Source organism: Terrapene carolina, unplaced genomic scaffold, assembly GCF_002925995.2.
Source record: "Terrapene carolina triunguis isolate 2854851 unplaced genomic scaffold, T_m_triunguis-2.0 Scaffold23, whole genome shotgun sequence".
NCBI lineage: Eukaryota > Metazoa > Chordata > Testudines > Emydidae > Terrapene > Terrapene triunguis.
The window spans coordinates 27,616,292-27,632,609 of record NW_020664374.1 but is presented as its reverse complement, the minus strand read 5'-3'; the positions used below and the strand labels follow the sequence as shown (position 1 = coordinate 27,632,609).

The following is a 16,318-nucleotide window of genomic DNA, read 5'->3' as shown; positions in this document are numbered from 1 at the left end:
GGCGGCATGTCCGGCTCTTTGGCGGCAATTCGGTGGCGGGTCCCTCACTCCCTCTCGGAGGGAAGGACCTGCCGCCGAATTGCTGCGGAAGAATGAAGTGGCGGTGGTAGAGCTGCCGCCGATCACGATCGCGGCTTTTTTTTTTTTTTTTTTGGCTTCTTGGGACGGCAAAAACCCTGGAGCCGGCCCTGCTAAGGGGGGAAGTAGGATAGAACTATAGTTTAAGAAGAGTGTTATAGGATCTATATTGTCCAAGCAGAGTACATCCAGATTTTTTGTTTTAAAGATTCATCCAAAAGACCTATCCATAGCAAACTCAGTTTATCTGAATAGTCCAGTTGCCTTCTCTTGCTAGTCTCCATTTCTATCAGGCTACTATAAGCTGACAGTTCTAGCTCATGCAGTAGGTGATTTTTAGCTACAGCAGTTATACAGACTACTGAAGTAGCTTTTCATTGAAAATGCTTGATAGCAGTATCTGTAAGTCATATTAAGATTTTAAGTTTTTTATTAATATTGAGCTGGTATGAGAGTTTGGAAACCAGTGAGTGAAAGTTATCTTCTGATTGAGCTATTTTAGTAGTCACATCATGTCTAAATCTCAGTAATGACAGACTGATTTATTTAGATAATTTCATTTACATGAGGTACAGTACTATGTATGGTGAAGGAATATGGGTGAGGATGTGACTGGTGAAAATCTGTTTTCTCCTCTTTGTAATTATTTCTTAAAATAAATACTGTGGTACAGACCTGAGCTGTAAAAACAAGTAAAATGTGTATTTTCCCCCTTCAAATAAACCTGCATCATATATCACTCCCATTCAACCTGTGAATTTTGTAAAGACTTGTGATGCATTGCAAATTTAATGTAACTCTTCCAACAAAGGTGAAATCCCAAGTTTTATAAATGTTTTTGGTTTTTTTTTAGAAGAGATGGGTCAATACTGCAAAATTAAAACCTGAGAATATTCCAACAAGTTTTAGAATGAATTCATTTCAGCTGTTCTTCCTCACTTATGTTCATTTTCCATATACATGTCAGTGTTCAGGTTTTCTCACATAAATGTTCCTCCAAGCTGATGTATTCACAACAGAAGGGGGTATATTTTCATTTGAGATGGGACATTTCTTGACACATGGGGACAAGGTTGTCGAAACAGCTCAATAGAGACATGGCACAGAGTTACTTAAATGAACAAGTCAAAGATATGACTGCATTCTCTGCAGTCAGGGCTGTATATGCATGCACAATTACTTTGTGGAAATATGACAATATCCAACTAAAGCTAAACTCTGCAGCCAGCCAACAAATCTGTTCACCTATTTTTTTTTCTAGGAGTAACTTGTGTAAAGCTCATGTGTCCAGAAAGAAAATTCAACATTTTCTTAAATGCATTAGCTAGCTTTCCATAAAACATTCCCTCTCTCTGAAAGATTGAAAGCCCCAGTAACTTATTAATGCCCTCCTCTATTATTTTAGTTACAGTGACAGTTGACAACTAATCAACATAACTTGAATATTTAATAAACACAGAGAGCTATACATAATCAATCCAAAAAGTTTACAAAAGCAACAAAACCTCGCTAAGATAGATGCAAAAATTCAGTTACTGAATAAATTTGAATACTTCAGGTTAAGCATGTGCATGTCTATAGGAGTGAGGCCTTGATGATATTTTTCAATACCTTACAGTACTTCTGATAGAAAAAAATTGTTTCATAGCTTTGCTAGTTGTTGGTATCTTTAGAAATAAAAATTAGCTTTTATATAGAACAAGAGCATGTTATAGGCCTTTTTTAAAGTAATTATTACAAACCTATTTTTAGATACATTTTCTGAATGTTATTACAGGTAGTTTATTTCCAATAATTCCCTCTAAGAGTTTCAAGTAGACTCTACTTCCTTTTATGTCCTTTTTTGAGCTCCCCTGAGTAATTTTATTTTCCAGAAAATAAAACATATTTATTTGGCATGCAATTTGACACATACAGTAATTTTTAATTATCTTTCCAAACTAAAATGACATTATTTTAGTAAATCTTTTGGTAACATTTTAGAGCAAACATTATATATTTATAGTCAGATTGTGTTTGATCTTAATATATAGCTATGCCAAGTCTTTTTTCCATGTTACACTCCACTTTACTTCTAAAGCAACCAACATTTTATGCCAACTAGTGGAGATGTAGCAGTGTTGGCCCCAGGATCTAAGAGAAGCAAGGCAGGTGAGGTGATATCTTATATTGGGCCAACTTCTATCGATGAAAGAGACAAGTTTTTAAGCTCCACAGAGGTCTGGGTCAGGTCAGGCCCAGAATGGAAGAAGAGTTCTGTGGGTCTCTTATTGGACCAACTTCTATTGATGAAAAAGGTATTACTTCACCCACCTTATCTCTCTCAATGGAAACTAGTTCATCCTGTGAAAAGGGAATGCCCTAGAGTACACTTTTTCTACTCAGACAGCTCCTGATGAGCTCACTTTGATAAGAATAGACAGATGTGTAATAATTATGCAACTTGTCATATTATCCTTTTTGACTCATCACATTAACAATGAAACCTGATATAGAAAGAATTATGTGATTTTAATAAGTCTAAGCATTTCAACTTTCCCAAGAACTTTTCTTCTATCATATCTCCAAATGGAGTAATTCCCCTTTGCTTCTGTTTGAAAAGGTAAACATAAATACATTATTGATTGTTTGCTTCTTCCGTTTGTGACTGTTTAGCAGCTTTCTTATTGAACAGTCTAACAAAGTATAAACACTCATAGAGTGAGAGAAGTTCCAGTTTATACAGCAAACGGAACAAAATTGGAAAGACAGACTGTTGTACTCTGTGTCTGATCACTTTAAAATGACAGAATTAGGAATGTTCAAACCTGACGAAGCTCAGGAATACAATTAAGATGTTAACATGTCGGGGAGTCTGCCACTTCAGGAAAAAAATGTAGAGTGAGAGACAACTGGGAAGATATCCTGGGACTGGGCAAGATCGTGATACTGAGGTTCGATTACTTGGGAAGCTAAGAGAACCTGGTTATTAGTCAATGGATTCCTTTTAAAATATCAGAGAAAAGAAATAGGAGCCTAACCCCAACAGCAATCTTTCCTAGGGAGGGAGAATACTATCCTTCATCCATTTCACCTAAATTAATTTGCACAGGGTCACTTCAGATAGAGTTGGGGATAGAATCCAGGTCTCTAACCTAACAGAGCCACACCACTTCCATTTACTACAGTCTTCTATAATCCACAGTAACATAGTGTGGTTTAGGTCTGGTCTGTACTACAGATCTTTGTTGGTATAAGTATGTCACTCAGGTGTGAAAAAATCCAACCCCCCTGGGTTGAAACAGTTATACTGACCTAATGCCCTGTGTAGACAGAGCTATGTCAGCAGGAGATCCTCTTGGGGAGGTGGGTTAACTAAGCACATGGGAGAGCTCTTTCCCATCTGTGTAGAGTATTTCCTGGAGTAGAGGCTTATGCTTTTACATCCAGAGGTTCTGAGCTCAGTCCCTACAGATGACTCAAACAAGACAAAGTCAAACATAAGGTAATAGTAAAGGCTATATGTGTCCTCATATATTAAACCTAAAGGTATTTTATGTGATGAAGGAATACTATCCATCCATAATTACTGTACTAGAGGATTACCTACCATCTCTGGATGCATATGTTTGGATTAGACAAGGGCTGCTGTCATTCTATTATCCATAAACTGAAAACCAGAGATGGGTACTTAATTATTTTTCTTGAATACTTTTAAATTGACATGTATAATTTCTGTACACAAATTCTACATACTTACCGTAAACGTCTGGAATGGTCTTTGAAATTTGTGAACTATCATACTTTTTTCAAAAGTGTGAAAGAAATGAAGATGATAATTCTCTTTTCTCAAGAAAGCTAATAGTGACAGCTTAATAAGCAAATGTGTTTTGCACTAGTGAATGAACACTGCCTACAATGATTGAGGTGAATTAGTATTGACTTTGTGTGATCTCTCTTTTTCCACCTATTGGTCTCTATTGCCCTTTTTGTATCTGTCTCTTTCCATTTATCCAGTAAAGCATGTAAAAATGTGCACCTTATATTGTCTGAATGTGTATAGTTTCCACTTCCAGCCATTAGAGCTTGTTCTGCATTTGTCTACTAGACTGAAGAGCCCTCTTTTACTACTATTATCTATGCCAGGTGGCTACTTACAGACTGTGGTCAAATCAGCATTTAACCTTCTCTTTTATAAGCTAAATCGTTTGATCTCCTTGGCTCTTTCACTATATAAGGCATGTTTTCCAAACTTTAATTATTCTCCTGGCTCTTCTCTGAATACTTTCCCAGTTTTTAAACATCCTTCTTCAATTGTGGACACCATAACTGGACATGGTATTCTAGTAACAGTCACACCAGTGCCAGATACTCCAACTTGATATTCCCCTATTTATACATTCAATAATTGCATTGGTAATTGTCCACCAGGACCCTCACGTCTTTTTCAACTCGCTGCTTCCTAGGATAGAGGTACCCATCCTGTAATATAGCTTTTGTTCCTAGATGACTGACTTCACATTTGGTTGTATTGAAATATATATTGTTTGCTTGTGTCAGCTTTCTAAGTGTTCCAGATCAATCAGATTAGTGACCTGTCTCCTTCATTATTTACCACACCTACAATCATTTTGTCATCTGTAAACTTTGTCAGTACAGATTATATGTTTTCTTCCTTGTCATTGGTAAAAGTGGTAAATAGCATATGGCCAAGAATCGATCCCCTCAGGAACCCCATAGAAATACACTCATGATTACATTTTTGAGACCAATCAGCCATTTTAATCCATTTAATGTGTGCCAGTTTGATTCTGTAACTTTAATAATGTTGATTTTTTTACCCCATGTTAGTTTGAATAAAATTGTTGAGTTCTGTGGACAAAATACAGGGATTTGAAATTTTGTAATAAAAGCAGATTAGGACTTTTCTGGTGAGTATGGATTGTTTGTTAATATGCACAGCTGTGAAAAACAGGGGAGTGCTTTGATGGGTATGAATAATAGCTGGGTGGAGAAAGATGATTCAATTTCTCTGAGGATTTTGATATTTCTAAATTTGGTTTTATTCTAATTAGGAACATAAACCAAAAAATTCAAAATTCGGAGAGAAAGGGAATGGAGCCCGGGCTCCAAGTCAGTCTGTCGTGCAGGGCTGCCCAGAGCTGTGAACCTTGGGAGCCATGGGGTCCCCCACTCTGAGACAGTCTAGTACGTGAGCTGGCCAGAATCAATGTAGGTATCTGATGGAAACCTGCATGGTAGGTAGGTTTGAAACCCTCCCTTATTATCCCAAAGCCCTAATCTCAACCCCTTAAGTACCCTTTTCTCTGCCTACCCCATGTTCGCACTCACATAGCCTCAATCCTTCCCCCAGAATCCACACTCACTACACACCCTCTCTGGCTCTCCATGGTGGGAGTAGAGCCTTGGGGAAAGGGGTGGAGTGGGGGTAGGGCTGGGGCAGAGCAGGCGTCGAGCACCCCTGGGGAAATGAGAAAGGCAGCGCCTGTGGTTGAAGGGCATGAATAGTTCCACTGATAAGTCTTTTCATTTCTCAAAAGGGTAAAACTGATGAAGGGAATTTTTTGTGCTATTGTAACCCAGACGTCTTCTGGGTGTGATGTTGTGTCCCATCTAGTGGCATGGGGGCGAGGGGGGGAGGAGAAGAGAGAGAGAGAGAGAGACTGAGTGAGTGAGTGTCTGCTCTACAGCCTTAGCTAACAGCCAGTTGGCTTTTAGCTCATGCTGTAGAGGCTCATGCACTAAGCTTCAGAGGACCTAGGTTCGATCCCACCTGCGGATGACCAGGGTCTGTCGGTGTTACACTAGCAGAGTATGCATGCATGTGTGAAGTTTGGAGTTTGTGAGGACTATTGTCTGCAGAACTATATTAGGAAAACAAGGCAAAATTTCAAAATGAGGGGTTTTGAAATATTTTCCAGACAAAAGTTGTGATTTTTTTTGTGTTTTTAAAATATTATGTCCTCTAAGGGTATGTGTACACTGCAGTTAGATACCTGTGGCTGGCCCAGGCTAGGTGATTCGGACTCAGGCTAAGGGACTGTTAAATTGCAGTACAGATGTTTAGGCTTGGGCTGCAGCCGAAGCTCTGTGACTCTCCCATCTTGCAGGGTCCTAGAGCCTGGGCTTCAGCCCAAGCCGAAACATCTACACAGCAATTAAACAGCTCTTTAGCCCAGGCCCCACAAGCCTGAGTCAGTTGGCGCACGCCAGCCATGGGTGTCTAATTGCAGTGTAGACATACCCTCTAGGATGATTGGGCCGGATTTGGAGATCGAATTCAATCGTTAAAGCCTGGGTTCTATGTAAGACATAGCGGAATGGGACCAAACAGTCCAACATTCCATGGCAGTTAATATATCTATTGCTCTGTTCCTTTATCTGTCCCTCCCACCCCTATATAAGTGCACACGGCAATGGCTTGTTGTTGAAAATACTCACGGATGTAAAATTCACCAATAATTGTTTTTTAGGATGGGTATTTCTCTTTGCCCTCCAGGTGGTCAAGATTTACTCTCTCTGTCTTGACTCCCACAAAGTCGTGCAGGTGGCTTCACTTGGAACCTTCTTCCTCTTGTGTGGGCCAGAAAAGAGGAACAGGAAAACTATGTAGTCAGTTTCAGCAGCTCATCTCCCTAATTGCCCAAGCCTCAGGTTCTGCTTTATTCTCCAGCCTATTCTTATTCCCTCCACTCCCTGGCTCCAAACTCGGATCCCCAGTTGCCTGCAGTCTGACTCAATGTAGAGCATTGCACAGTAAGCCAATGAACTTCCCCTTGTGTGGAAACTGGAGAGCAATAGGTAGCTGCAGCCAGGTCCCAGTGGGCAGGGAGAAAGAAAATTAAATGTCAGGCATCTGTCTGCAGTAAAATAGCAAATTCTATGGCAGAAATGCTAAATTCCATTGCATCTTGGAAAAATACTAAGTTTCCTGGTTGTGGAATCTTGAAGTCTATGTGAAGAATGGTGCTGGTCACATATTTTTAGACTTATTGTTTCAGGCTCTCTGCAAACATAGGACGATATCACATCATTGGTTATTTTTAGTTCATGTTTTCAAGATTATCTTTGTAACTCTATGGGTTAGACATATAATTTAAAACAAACAAAAGCCAACAAAAAACTGAAGTTCTAGAGCACAGAAATTTGCACTGCATTCCACAGCAGATTCTGCAGACACAGAATCATGGAGTACATACAGCCCTGATTGAAGTATGGAACTGAGGGGTTTCTTCTTGCTTTAAATTCAAATCTGAACATAGTCTTAACTACCAACATGTCCATAATATGTTGCTATCTCCCTGTAGATATAAATCATCTATGTGATGACAAATATCCAGAGCTACTTTTGGGAAACTGACTCAGTCTGGCAGAGTGCACAAAAGCAGATAGTGGATTAATCTACATGTTCAGATTTGACTTTGCTTTCAGGAAAAAAAAAACAAATGGTAATATGCTAGATCTCTCCATCCATTCTACATTGCAGTATTCTCGAGGGATGATTTGCCCTTGTTTGTTTTTTGATGTAAAAAGTATAATAAACAAAATAGCTAGCAGGCTGTTTCTGAGCACTTCATAAATTCCCTGAAGATATCAACATTCCCCTCAGCTCTATGAGAATTCCTGAAGTCCATTAACCATCAGCCAACATAAATGTAATTTGTACTGTAGTTATGATCTTATATAGTCTTTGTTTTTTCCTTATCACTATGACTTTTGGGGAATATAGCACGTAAACAGAAAACATTAAGAATTAAAAATTTCATAATGTTGTTAAAATAAATGTGCAGCAATGTAATTCCATCCATGATGTTCAGGCACACTGTGGAGTAATACATTTTCACAGTATAATTGGTCTTTCTAATTGCAGTGAGAATATTAAACATGGCAGATACTTTTCACACACAGTCAAAAATGTGGCTCTAGGCACAGTCCTGAGCAAAGAGTGTTGCGTAAATTGCATTGCCCTAGAAGCTGCTCCAGGAGACGTGCTTCAGAGACAACCCAATGAGGCATAATTCCTTCCCCCTTTTTCTTTTGTTAGTTGTTTGGTGCTGGCCTCTTTGAGCCATGCCAGCTGTGATAGCTGGTCTCTTTTAGTGGGTGGAGTGGAGCTAAGACCTTGTCCCTTCTCCACCCCACCTGCCACTCCCATCCAACTACTCTTCATGGGCACAGGGAATAAACAGATTCTGACTTTTACCCCCAGGTAGCCTTGGCTGTAGCTAGCGCTTGCTGTGGTGAGGAAAGAGCTTCAAGGGTCTAAAGCTTTCCCAATTCTGTCCCATGTAAACTCCTCAGTGCTGCTTCTCTTATCCACTATGTAGAAGGGTGCAGGTGAGGCCGCTAGACCTGGTGCCTCCTTAGATGATGGGGCTGATGTGGAACAGAGGGAACTAGAAGGCCGTGACATATGAATATACAGGCCACTATAAATACAGTGCAACATGTATGCAGTTAAATATATGGGCATACTGGTACAGAGCACAACAATATCAAATGATAGAGGATTACATTTTACACTGTTGACTTTCCTAAACTATCCAATTATAGGATGTCAGAACTCATGAAAAACTTAGAAGAGATGAAAGAACCTGATTTTACCAATGGAAAATTGAGATATCAGTTGCCTTTTCCCAATGGAAGCACATCATTTAATTTATTGAGAGTGAGCAAGGAAGACAACTCAGCAGACGAAAGGGAGAAAATCAGCAGCAATGTTCTTAGGCAGTCAAGATATAAGCAGTGCAAAGAAAAAAAATCAGAGAAAAGGAAATTGGATAAATCCGAGCCTGAGTTTGTAGATGAATGAAGGGCAAGAAGAATGAACAAAATAACGGATTAAGCCCAAACCAAACAAGTAACAAAGAGCCTAGAGCACATGGGAATTCTAATTTAAGAAACCATATTTTCCTTTACTGTGCAGAGGAAAAATGGATATTAAAAGTGAGAAGAAATTTAAGGTGAAATAATAGCTGCACAGTGCAGTTGTGCTATGGTGGAATGAGAACGGAGGGAACCCACCTTACTCTCCCCCCCACACACAAAATGTGCCTGTTCAAGGTAGCCATAATTCCATCATGTGTGTCTGGGAGCACAAGGAAGGGTGTGTGGCTACCACTGACAATAGCGCTAGTCAGATCCAAATGAGTCTCTTTGACAAGAGCCAAGGACCATGGTCCTATCCGTCGTGCGATGCAGAAGAGCTGAGCTGGACACAGCACTGAAGTTTTCCAAGATTTGTTGCTATCCATTTGCATTCCTCTGCTCTACAGAGGCTTTATGCATTTTAAAGACATTGTGCCTTCAAGCAGCACTGTTGGGGCTGTGTGCCTTGTTCCCTCATTCTCTGTGCATTTCCAGCTTTTAGCAACCATAATTGAGCTCTTAGACTGCTACTGTGCAATTGCAGAGAACGTACATAAGAGCAGTTAAAGATGGAACTATTGACTTAAGTAAAAATATCAAGGGTGTTAACTACAGAGTGACCAGGAGGAAGGAAATAAATATAAGTATCAGCTGAATAACTAAGAACTTTGGGGGGAAAATTGTGGTTAAAACATACCCTTCCCCTGGTTACAAAAGAAAATCTTACATTCTGAAAGAAATATGTTTCTATTTGCAATACATTTTGTCATGCTTGTATTGTCCAACAATTTGCAATAAAACTGATAAAGATTTAAGCTGGAGGGAAAAGCCCAGATGTTTAAAAAAAAAAACCCAAATACCTAGACGAGAAGCTTTAATTAGATGTAATGAACTCATTAGTTTTTGACTTATATTTTTTTTTAACTGTTTCCTAGGCTTCTTGATTTTCATATAGGCCTCTGTATTTGAAAAAGCCATTTGTTTCCTGGCAGTTAGGATTGATTTATTGAGCACACAACAGCAAGAGAAAAACAAAAGAGAAGCTTAGTGAAGTTGCCATCAGTGTGTGTGCTGAGGTTAAACTATAAAACTTTCATTATTAAACTAATGGGGAGAAACTTGATGTTATTATATACAGATTTTTTTTTTAACATGCTCAAACTAGAAGATGATGCAAATGTCATTCAGAAGGACTGGATTCAGAAAAACATTGGAGCAGGTGCTTAACTGTAAGCACAGGGCTAATCTCATCCTATTCAGCAAACTGCATAAATACATGCTGGTCCCATTACAGTCAAGTTGTTTATTGAACAGGAGTGAGATTAGTCACATTCTATCAATTAAGCACATGCTCAAGTGCATTGTTGAACTAGGACCTAGATTTGAAACAATATACTGTATATGAAACTCTTTATAATAAATAGACTACATCATATTTCTCATACTCTTTTTCTGAAATGGATCTCCCTCTTTAAAACGACAATAAATGTTGCAGCACATACTGTGAGATGTGTTCGTGGGTAGCTCAGAATACACACTTTGTTAGACCTGGTTAAATTCAGCATAGTATTTTGAAGTGCTCCTATGCATTGGTAATATCTGATACAGAAAGCAAAACCCCAGTTGTAAGATAACAATATTTGCAAATTCTATTGTCTGCTCCAGCAACATATTTGTTTGTGTTTTAGTATTTCTAAATCAAAAAGAGCATGGTAGAATAACATACTGTGTAAGATTTCTTCATATATCTTAGTCTTTTAAATCCATTACAGTGGCTTGCAGAGATGTGTTAGACATTTTACCAGCCATTTCACATCTGAGAAGACTGCAGAGAGCAGGTTTCTCTCTAACTAATGTTAGGAGCACCATTTGTTACACGCTCCTGAGCCTTGTTGAGTCCTGAGCCTTCTTGAGTCACTCTCTATATGTAGTCACCAGAAATGGAACAAATCTTTGTTTTGTGTTTGATTTTATGCTACTAGAATGTAGCCTTCATTATCCAGATCTATATTTTCTGAACCCCCCTTGTTATCTTGAAACAAGACCTATGCCCTCTGATTTAAGATGGGCTATGATACTATTTCAGGTGATGAGGCATAGATAATTTGTAGAAAAGAAGATGGGAAAGAATCCAAGAGTTGAGAAAGGAAAAAATCAGAAGATAGTCCTTTGTTTGCCAATGATTTTCAACATACAGGTTTTAGCAGACAGAAAAAGACTAGGACAGGCAACTGTGCATGCACACAGCCAATTGCTTCAGTCTCAAATTGCCCAGCAACACAATTGCAGTTATGTCAATGGTCCTTGAGGTCTTATTTGCAGTGGGAACCAGCTTATGTGGATTTGTACCTGTACCTAGGGGAACTATATGTTGGCCTGCTCTTAAATATTGGACACCAGTTCATGGAGCAGTGAACCATCAGTGAAGATTAAAAAACAAGGAGTCTGGTGGCACCTTAAAGACTAACAGATTTATTTGGGCATAAGCTTTCGTGGGTAAAAAAACCTCACTTCTTCAGATGAAGAATTGAGGTTTTTTACCCACGAAAGCTTATGCCCAAATAAATCTGTTAGTCTTTAAGGTGCCACCAGATCAGGGACGATACTGAGCAAGAGTGTAGCATACAAGAGCTAACATTCCCAGTCCAGTTAATAGATAGTGAATTCATGCAGTCTTAACTCAGTTTATGGACTGTAAGCTTTTCATGTGGAATGATTACCCAAATTCCTGTTTCATTTGTTAGTGTAAACATGATCAAAGACCATAATGGTTGTTTTCTGTGTCATCGTTGCTGTTGTGGTAATTTAGAAAGATGAAGTATAAGACCTGTTGAGACAGCTCAGCTGCCTTCCCTTTCCTGTCCTCCTGCAGCTCATTAGGGCTGCCGCACCAAATACATTGGATCACAGCAGCAACCACCATGGGGCAGACCACAACCTGCTGTAGCATCCTATTAAAGATTAAAGTGTCTGCACAAAACCTTTCAATATATCATAGCCAAGTTAGGGTGGGCTCATAGCAGCAGCCTCATAGATCTTACTGTTATTCAGGGTCAACAAAAATTTCAAACCAGGTGGAAATCACCTACTATTAGGTCTCAGGTCTAACCTGAAACTCCCCACGGTTAACAGAAAAGTTCAGTAACCGCCGTTGTTTGGTATATCTCATATCACCTAAAATTATTTTTCTCAGTAAAAACTCAGCAGTCAACTTGTTAAACTGAAATATGGCTATAACAGTGCTTACCATTTTTCCCAACCAGAGTTGCAGCATGTTTAAATAGGACTGAAAGCGAGAAATCAGTGATGTGAGGTGGGTTTAGTAGGCTGTGTTCCAAAAGAATAAATTCACCAGGGCATGGATGAGGGTAAAGCTGCCAGTGGGAATGCAGTAGTATAGTGGTGTACAGCAGCTGATATGGGTGGGGGCATTCAGCAGTTTATGTGGATGAGGTGTTTTGTGGGGAGCAGCGTTCGTTTGAGGACTGGTGCAACAGTGTTGTGTTGGGACTGTATTCAGCCTTTAGTGTACATGTGGGGCAGCAGGTATATGTGCGGATGTGTTTTGTGGTGGGGCACAGCAACATGGGGAAGATGTGACGAGTGGGCTACCACAGTGGGTATGGTTCATCCTGTGCTCTAACAGGGAGAAACAAAACATTGTTAAACTGCAAAATTGATATGAAATTAAAGTTATACATTGGAATTTTAATAGTTTAAGAATTTTAAAATATGCAAATTTGTGGGGGGTGGGCAAAATTGCTGTGCTTCACCACCACTTCAAGAATTTTAGCCTGGAGTTACTATAAGCACCTAACTAAGCCCATAAAAGATTTTCCAACCATTGTATATGACTAGAATAATAATAATAAAAAAACAGTCCTAGTTTTATAAGGGTACTTGCTAGTATTGGAATACAGGAAAAGTCTTAATGCTCACTGGTAATTATGGATTTAAGCAATGGACTTGCACATACAGTGTAATACTATTCATTTCTTTCTCTCAGGAATATGATTGTGCTTAATTGAGAGCTGAGCAACATCTGCTTCAGTGTTCTTTTGTTTCTATGCTAAAAGTTTTAAATTGACTTTTAGAAACAAGCAGAATTTCGTTGCTCCGAGGAGACTCGATACAAAATAGATTTTTAATTCAGAGACCATATATTGTGATTAAATATCCCAGTGAGGTTCACATTTTTGTTTTCATAGCAAAAACTGAACTCTGATCTGTTTATGACTCCTGAGAGAACAATATTGTGGTATAATTTTCACATATGAATGTAACACTTTTTATATCTTGTGTAAATCATTCTTTGAAGAAAGTTTCTTGCAGCTGGATTTGAAACAAAAGCTGTACAAGATAAATGTCATAACTTAGCATAACTGAGGAATCACATAAAGTCCAGTTATGCAACAAATATGAAGTAAAAGACCAGAAATGAAGGGCAAGACCATTACTACTTCAAGAATGATAGTGAACAGGGGACCACAAACAGGGGAGTTCTAGAGAGAGTTTGTAAGAGGGAGACGTAATATAATTGAAATGCTTAGGAAGGGCCGCATCATGAGTGCCAACGAGTGTCAAGGCTGAATCCCCACTCTGTCACTTCGAATGCAGAAAGTGGGGGCCCGCAAGGATTTTAAAAATTAATATTTGCCACTCCAGGCTTGTATTATACTCCCAAGGTTACAGTTTTTCTCTGACCTTGGCATGGTAAATGCTGCCACCAACCAAATGCAAAAAAACCTCTTGAACCCAGGAAGGAGCACTTGGGAATTCCTCCCTGTGGGGTATCCTCAAGCGCTTTCACCCCCCTCCGGGGAAGAGCTGAGAAAGAAAACAGAGGAAATTAGCTGTTGTCACCAGTTAATTAAACAACATATGCACAAACCTCTTAGGACACCAGAAATCCAATCTTGTTCTTAAAAAAGGTAAATTTTATTAAAAACAAAAAGGAAGAAAATACATCGGAACTTACGCTTTTGCTAGATTTTAAAGGAGCAATTCCAAAAATAAAGTACCAAGAATAGCTTTCTTGGAGTCCAGCTTAAAAGTTACAAGCAAACAAAAGCACCTGGAGGTTAGCACAGAGGAAATCCACAAGCCAAAATAAAGAAATGAACCTGATCGTGTCTGTTTAAACATTCCCTGTCCTAATGATTCCTTCTAGGAATGGAAGATGAATTTTCATACCCGGTTCAAAGCTTACACAGCATTCCTGCTTATAGCATTGCTACTCCATGTCTCCTTCTCTGGAGAACAGACAAAAGGAAAGTTTCTTTCCCAATTTAAAAAAGTTCTACCTTCCCATTGGCTCTTTTGGTCAGATGCCCACTTCCTTTTCTTTACCTGGGGGACTTCTTAACCCTTTACTGGTAAAGCATGCAGAGAACTGCTACCAAGAGGGATTTTACAGCTAACTGACTGGCTGGGTGTCCATAAAAGGGAAGTACCCCCGCTGTCATTTATCACACCCCCGAAGGTGGAAGAGGAGAAGCCATGTATCGCCGAGGCTGGGAGAATCACAGCCAGGATTCCCAGGAGGAAACATAGCATAGTAGTGGTTGATGACTCTCTTCTGAGTGGAACGGAGGCACCCACCTGTCAGCCTGACATGGCATCCCCGGAGGTATGCTGCCTGCCAGAGGAGCAAATCTAAAACATTATGGAGGAATTGTCAAGGATCATTCGGCCCGCTGACTACTCTCCCATGTTACTCATCCATGTGGACACTAATGATACTGCAAGTTATGACCCTCAGCAGATCAGAAGTGACTACAGGGCTCTGGGAGTAAGGGTGAAGGAGTTGGGGGTACAGTTGGTATTCTCTTTGATCCTTCCGGTCAAATTTAGGGCCTCAGGTAGAGACAGATGCATCCTGGAGATGAGTGCCTGGCTGCGAGGATGGTGTAGCCAGGAGGGCTTCAGCTTGACTGTGGGATGCTGTTCACAGAAGAAGTGCTAAGCAGAGGTGACGTCCACCTATTGAGGAAGGGAAAGAGCATATTTGGATACAGACTGGCTAACCTAGTGAGAAGGGGCTTAAAGTAGGTTTGATTGGGGCAGGTGACAAAAGCTCATGGGTAAGTCAAAAACACAGAGACCTGGGAGAAGGGTCAGAATTTGGGAGGAGCATGGGCTGTTAGAGCAGGGATAAGGGAGAGACAAGAGAGAACATGGGGGGAAATCAAATCAGTATCATAGATGTCTGCATACTAATGTGAGAAGTACGGGAAATAAGTAGGAAGAACTCGAAATGCTAGTTAATAAACGCAACTATGATATGGTTGGCATCACAGAGGCTTGGTGGGATAATACACATGACTGGAATATTTATATAGAAGGGTACAGCTTGCTCAGGAAGGACAGGCAGGGAAAAAAGGGAGAAGGTGTTGCCTTATATATAAAAATGTGTATATAAATGTGTACACTTGGACTGAGGTTGAGATGAAAATTTGAGACAGACTTGTTGAAAGTTTCTGGTAAGGCCAAACGGGTAAAAAAACAACAACAAGGGTGATGTCATGGTAGGGGTCCACTAGAGACCACCTAACCAGGAAGAAGAGATGGATGAGACATTTTTAAACTAATAAAATAATCCAAAGCACAAGAGGTGGTGGTGATGGTGGACTTCAACTACTCAGACATCTGTAGGGAAAATAACACAGAAGGGCACAGATTATCCAACAAGTTCTTGGAATGTAATGGAGACAACTTTTTATTTCAGAACATGGAGAAAGCTACTAGGGGAGAGGAGGTTCTAGATTTGATTTTGACAAATAGGGAGGAACTGGTTCAGAATTTGAAAGTGGAAGGCAGCTGAGGTGAAAGTGATCATAAAATGGTAAAGTTTGTGATTCTAAGGAATGGTAGGAGGAGGGAAAAGAGCACAATAAAGATAATGGCTTTCAAGAGGGCAGACTTCAGCAAACTCAGGGAGTTGGTAGTGTAAGATCCCATGGGAAGGAACTCTACAGGGAAAAACAGTTCAAGAGACTTGGCAGTTTTTCAAAGAGACATTACTAAGAGCACAAGAACAAATTATTCCACTGTGTAGGAAAGATAGGAAGTATGGCAAGAGACGAAGCTGGCTTAACCAAAAGACCTTCAATGATCTGAAACTCAAAAGAGTCTCCTACAAAACGTTGAAACTGGGCCAAATTACAAAGGATGAATATAAACAAATAATACAGGTATGTAGGGACAAAATCAGAAAAGCCAAGGCACAAAATGAGATTAAACTAGCTAGAGACATAAAGGGTAACAAGAAAGTTTTCTACAACTACATTAGAAGCAAGAGGATGACCAGGGACAGGGTAGGCTCATTACTCAATGAGGGGGGAAGACAATAACAGAAAATGTGGAAATGGCA

The 16,318-nt window shown here is 39.7% G+C and overlaps 1 protein-coding gene across 1 annotated transcript in view; it reads left to right on the top strand.

Annotated features, from left to right (window-relative positions):
* Positions 1 to 16,318, top strand: part of LOC112112035 (dystrophin) — a 1,981,667-nt gene that overhangs the window by 1,053,697 nt on the left and 911,652 nt on the right. The gene's annotated exons all lie outside the window — the stretch shown is intronic.